The following is a 5,953-nucleotide window of genomic DNA, read 5'->3' as shown; positions in this document are numbered from 1 at the left end:
TTCATACAAGTTTTCAACCATAATAATATTGATAAAAGCACTGATGTACAAAAAGAGGAACTAATTTAGTGATTTTTGAAACTAGGAGGAGATAATTACACTTCTAAATATTTAAGAAGAGATTTTTTAATCATTAATGATGAAGATAAGAATAGTAAAGTGGAATAGTCAATCGAAGATAGAATATGCTCAGGACAAGGAGATGTTATAGATGTGGGTAGAAAAAATAAATCAAGATTTAATAGTTAATATGAGTTGAGATGATTAGATGAATCTTATTGATCAGACAATGATAGAATTATAAAATGAAGAGATAGACATGAAAGAAGGTAAGAAATAAGAAAGTGTATTAAATGCATAGGAGAACATAGAACGTTTTGGTATTTTGATGAATCAAGAAGGGATAAGCACCTCTAAATATGGCAATCAGAAAGGTAAAAAAGGACAAAATTCTCTAAAAGAACTAAAAGAAATAGATGGGCATGCAAAATAATAGTAAAAGATAAGTCAGTTACTTAAACCTAGGAAGGGGAAGAACCTTCCCATAGCAACATGAAGATCACTACCTAGAATGTTAGGGGCTTAAATGCACCTAGCAAGAAACTTTCACTAAAGCATAGTTTAAAACAATTTGATTCTGAAATTATAATGTTACAATAAACAAAACTAAATAAGGAAGAAGAAATTAAACTAGGAAAGAAATTAGGTAGTTGGAACATCAACTTATAGGAATCTAGAGGAGTGTTAAGGGAATTAGGAATGACTTGGAATCCTAGGAAAGTAAATATATATATTATAGATTCCAAAAATTCATGGATGAGCGCCAAAATTAAAAGCATAAAGACTAACTTATAGTTAATTCTAATTAACATATATTGCCCAATCCATAACATAGATAAAAAACTGTTATGAGAATAATTAAGTATATTTATAAAAAATAAAGCAATGACCTAATTCTTATAGGTGGAGATTTCAATACTATCATGAATATAGATGAAAAATTTGGAGGTATCTAGCAAAATTCCCCAAGCATCTTTGGAATTCATAAAATGGATAGACCTTAATAACCTAGTTGATATACCCATTAATAATGGTAAGTACACTTGGAATAATAGAAGGAAAGATTTCTCATATATTGCTGAGAAATTTGATAGGTTCTTTCTCAAAGGAGAACTAAGAGTAATAGAGTTTGATATTCAAGCCTCTATCCTACCCATAGTAGGCTCGGATCACTATCCGGTTAGGATTGAACTTACTGAACCCCATAAACCTACTAGAAATCCTTTTAAATGCAAAATAATGTGTTTTTTAGACAATCTTTTTACTGATCTCATTAGAGAATGGTGGAATCAAGGAAATTTTAAAGGATCCAAAATGTATATATTTTTATCTAAGATGAAAATGCTTAAAGAAAATATACTAAAGTGGAACAAAGAACATTTCAAAAATATATTTAAAGAAAAACTAGACATAGAAGATAGTTTAAAGATGTTTGAATACAAAAGTGATTAAAGAAGGTATGAATAATGAAAACTTCTTTCTCGAAAAAGAACTCCTTGCTAAATAGGAAAACATTCTAGCAAAAGTAATCTAAGTCTTTTGGAGGCAAAAATCAAGACAAAAATGGCTAGAAGAGGGTGATCGTAACACACAATTTTTTCCTAGTCGCACACTAACCAATAGAGTCAAAAATAAAATTAGTAAAATTAAAAATACCTCAAGTGCTATCACTAAGAATCCTAATAGTAAATCAAAGATTTTTGTAGATCATTTTAATAATTATTGAATAATTTTACAAGTTCAAACATGATAGCTTAAGCAAAAATGTTAGAAACTATACCAAAAGTGATCTCTATAGAAGATTAAAAAAAGCATTAAACTAATCGATATCTTTGGAAGAAGTCATATTATTATTATTCAACATGAATTCTGATAGCTCTCTAGGACTAGATGGTTTCTAGGCCTTCTTCTATCAAAATTGTTGAGATATTATTGGAATTGATCTTTTGAAAGCCATTTAGGCATCAAGAAATGGTGGATCATTATTACCAAATATCAATTATACCTTTCTTACATTGATACCCAAGAAGTTTATCCCAAAAATCTAGTTGATTTTAGACCTATAGCTCTTTGCAACACCATCTGTAAAATCCTATCCAAAATTTCAGCTAATCAAATGAAAGCATTTCTTTGTAAGCTTATATTAGAAGAATAAATAGGTTTTGTACTAGGAAGATCAATACTAGACAAGACACTTATTATTCAAGAAATATTACATTCGGCTAATAAAAATAAAAAGGAAAGCATGTTCATGAAACTAGATATTTAGAAAGCATAGGATATGGTTGATTAAAGGCTTTTATGTAAAACCTTAGAAACTTTTAGATTCTCTTACCAATGGATAAATCTTATCTATAAATGCATATCTTCACCTAAAACATCAATTCTCATTAATGGGACCCATGAAGGTTTTTTTGACACATCTAGAGGTTAAGACAAGGAGACCCTCTATCCCCTTTCCTATACATTATCATGACAGATGCCTTTGGTAGAGCCATCACAAAAGCATACTATGATGGAAAAATCAGAGGAATTATAGTTTTCGAGAATGTTTCTAATATAACCCATCAACAATATCTAGATGATACCATCTTACTAGGAGAAATAATAATAAATGAGGCCTTAAACATTCAGATGATTAACCAAAAATATATGGAAGCTTTAGGTCAAAAAATGATTGCGAAAAAATTAGAAATATTCTTCATTAACACCAAACCTAAAATAAAAAAATAGATTTGTAACATTATGGGGTGTAAAAGAGGTACATTCCCATGTAAATACTTATTTCTAGAAATAGAAAAAGGTAGTAAAACTAACAAAGGATGGCATAATATTCTTGATAGAATGGATAAAAGGATAGGAGGGTGGAAAGATAAATGGCTCACTAAAGTAGGTAAAGTTACTAAGATAAAAGCAGTTTTATCCACCCTCCCAACTTATCCTTGTAGACACCAAAAAATTGGCAAAGACTTAAATCGTGCAATTCTAATCAATCAATGCAAATTAAAGAGAGAATCAAAAGAAACACAATAGATTTTTAAATCAAAAATCACATCAGGTCATTAATCACCTACCAAATTGACAAGAGCTAAATGAACTTTAAATGAGGAAGAAAACAATTCAAATTCAAAAAATAAAATTCAAAAAGGGAGGAAGGAAAAAGACAAAGTGTTCAAAATAAATCATTTATTAAATCAATAAAATCACTTTATCCTCACAAGATGAAAATCTCCCTTTTACCATTTAAAAGAATTTGAAAAATCCTCATATTATGCTTAAAACCAAGTCTGTTGGACTCTGCCTCCTGGCCTCTTATGAGATATTTTGAGTTTCACTTTCACTCCTAGTGAAAAGTGAAAATCTTGGTTCTTACCCCAACCCCTTTCAAAATCCTATAAATAGGATGGAAATCTAAGAGACAAGGGACCCAAATTTTTATACATCTACACTATAGGCATATTTAGACTCATTGTCTTAGTATTTTCATCGTAGCAATTTCATAGCATTTTTAGCATCATTTTGTATCATTTAGCTTCATTTATTGCATATTTAGTTCATAGTATGATCATTTCAAGAGCATTTCTAGGAGTTGTATTTCACATATAATCCACATTTTAGTCATAGATCTTGCATGTTTCATTGTAGATATGCATTTTTATCAATATTCCATTCTAAAACTATCACTAAGATGCTGGCCTAAGAGCTATTTTAGTGGTTGTAGTTAGGGAGACATGAGACACTTGTAGAGATTATATTTTGCTGATGATATCTTGGGTCTAGTATAGGTTGTCATCAGTCCATTTGCTTTCAACAGTAGGGTTTCATGAATACGCATTCTTACCATGTACAAAATGGCACTCACTAGGGGGCTAAACTAAAAGCCTCTCTATTTTCAAGTTTTTTAGTCTAATCCTTCATTTCTAGTATAGATCTATGGTTTTTTGGCTATTCTCTTATGCAGATCTGATCAAAGACAAGTTCTACTACATCCAAGAGACCTCATATCAGCAAGAAAACATTCCAAAGTCTTTCTAGAGCATACAACGGCCGGATCTGAGTCTTCTAATGTTTCTACCCTCTATTTCAATGCTTCTAAGAGATATCTTAATGCTTATGAACTCTATTTTAATGCATTTAATTTTATTGTAGCCCTCATACAGTATTCTGTAATGCATTTTCTTTATTCTATAATGCATCTACATATTCTTATAGCACTCTTAAGGGTTCTGTAACACATTTAATCATATCTGTAGAGCATTTGAAGCATCTCATAGTGCATTTAACTTTCTTATAGCACATCTGCATAATAGGATAGTGCATTTGAGATTTTTTTGCAATGCATTTAATCATTTCTATAGAGAACTAAAGCATCTCATAGCACATTTAACTTTCTTATAGCACATCTGCATAATAGAAGAGTGCATTTGGTGTTTTCTGTAATGCATATGTGCATTTCTATAGCACATTTGATAAAAATTGCAATTTCCTAAATCTAACTTCTAGATTTGGATATATTTTTGATACAGGTCCCTTTTGCATCAACAAAAAAGTATTGAAATTACAGATAGTGTGCAACAGGAACAAGGACCTCATGAATGTGCCTAGCCTTTTGTAGCTTCGAATCAGGTAGGTGGACCTCAGCTCTTGTCAATTAAAAGTGTGGCATTTCTCAATTTTTCAAACCTCGCTTAATAAGAATGTTCAACCTTGTTGATATGATAAAGAAGCAGGCCTATGCTCTCAACTCCTTTAAGTTTATCAAAATGCCTGACCTTCTATAAATATCAATTACAGTTGAACGAGGAAAAGAATCCACACATAGTCTAATTAGGAGCCCCCTTGTCTTCAGTAGTATAAGGGTTCGAAATCAAATCTTTGTGTCTATCATGTTTGGGGAGCCAAAATAGTAGGGATATGCTCTCACTCTCTCGAGTGATCAAATTCCTAGACCTATTTTTGACTTCCATTTCTTGTTTTTCACTAAGTAGGATAATCTGGCCATAGAAGGGCTACCTCCCGAGTTTCCTTCACAAGGCTAGTGAGAGGGATTTCCCCCAATCTTGTATTCCTAATTGAATGCAAGCCACCCATGTTTGGCACATAGCCTTCCTCTAGTAGTCCCACAAGGGATTGCACCAAACCTCCCTAGCATTGATGGGAAGCTCTCTATTGCAAGAGAGGTAAATCTGAACATAGTTGGAACACTAAGACCAACTAGTCACTAGCCTTAGATAACCTTGCGAGGAAGCCATTTTTTATTTGTTTTTTTTTTTTATTGTAGGTGTTTGTGATTTTTCACTTTGATTTGATCTCACTACCATTGTGCTTGAGTGCTTTCAAACTTAATAATGAACACCAGTGGGGATCATAAACCTTCTAGAAAGGGAAACCTCAAACCGGTATTGTGAAACCAAGTTTAAAATGAAGATATTGCTGAACAATCCTTGAAATAGCACATACACTACATAAAAAATGCTTTTGAATATTCCTATCATGCTTCTAACTATTTTTATGATGCATATACCTATAAAAAAAACACATTTGATACTTAAAACAACACATCTAATTTAGGAAACAACCCATATAAGAGTTAAACTAGCGGATCGAATGAGCATTGAAATAGCGCATATGAGCAACAAAATAGTGCATTTGATTACTAAAATAGCACATTTGAACATTCTTGTGACACATTTGAGAAAAAACATGAAATAGAGGCTATCTACACACATGATACTTGCAAAAAAAACTATAAATTTGGATACCCTTTTCCATTTTGGTATTTTAGAAAGTCTGAAAATTTATGTGTCTAATTAAAAAACATCTTTTGAAACAAGCAAAGCTACATCATCATCAACCCAATAGTTACCATTACCTCACTTTTCACATCAAGCCA

The sequence above is a fragment of the Cupressus sempervirens genome, chromosome 8 (assembly GCF_028749045.1).
Source record: "Cupressus sempervirens isolate cs-2001-9-10 chromosome 8, ASM2874904v1, whole genome shotgun sequence".
Taxonomy (NCBI): domain Eukaryota; kingdom Viridiplantae; phylum Streptophyta; class Pinopsida; order Cupressales; family Cupressaceae; genus Cupressus; species Cupressus sempervirens.
This window is presented reverse-complemented; position numbering follows the sequence as displayed.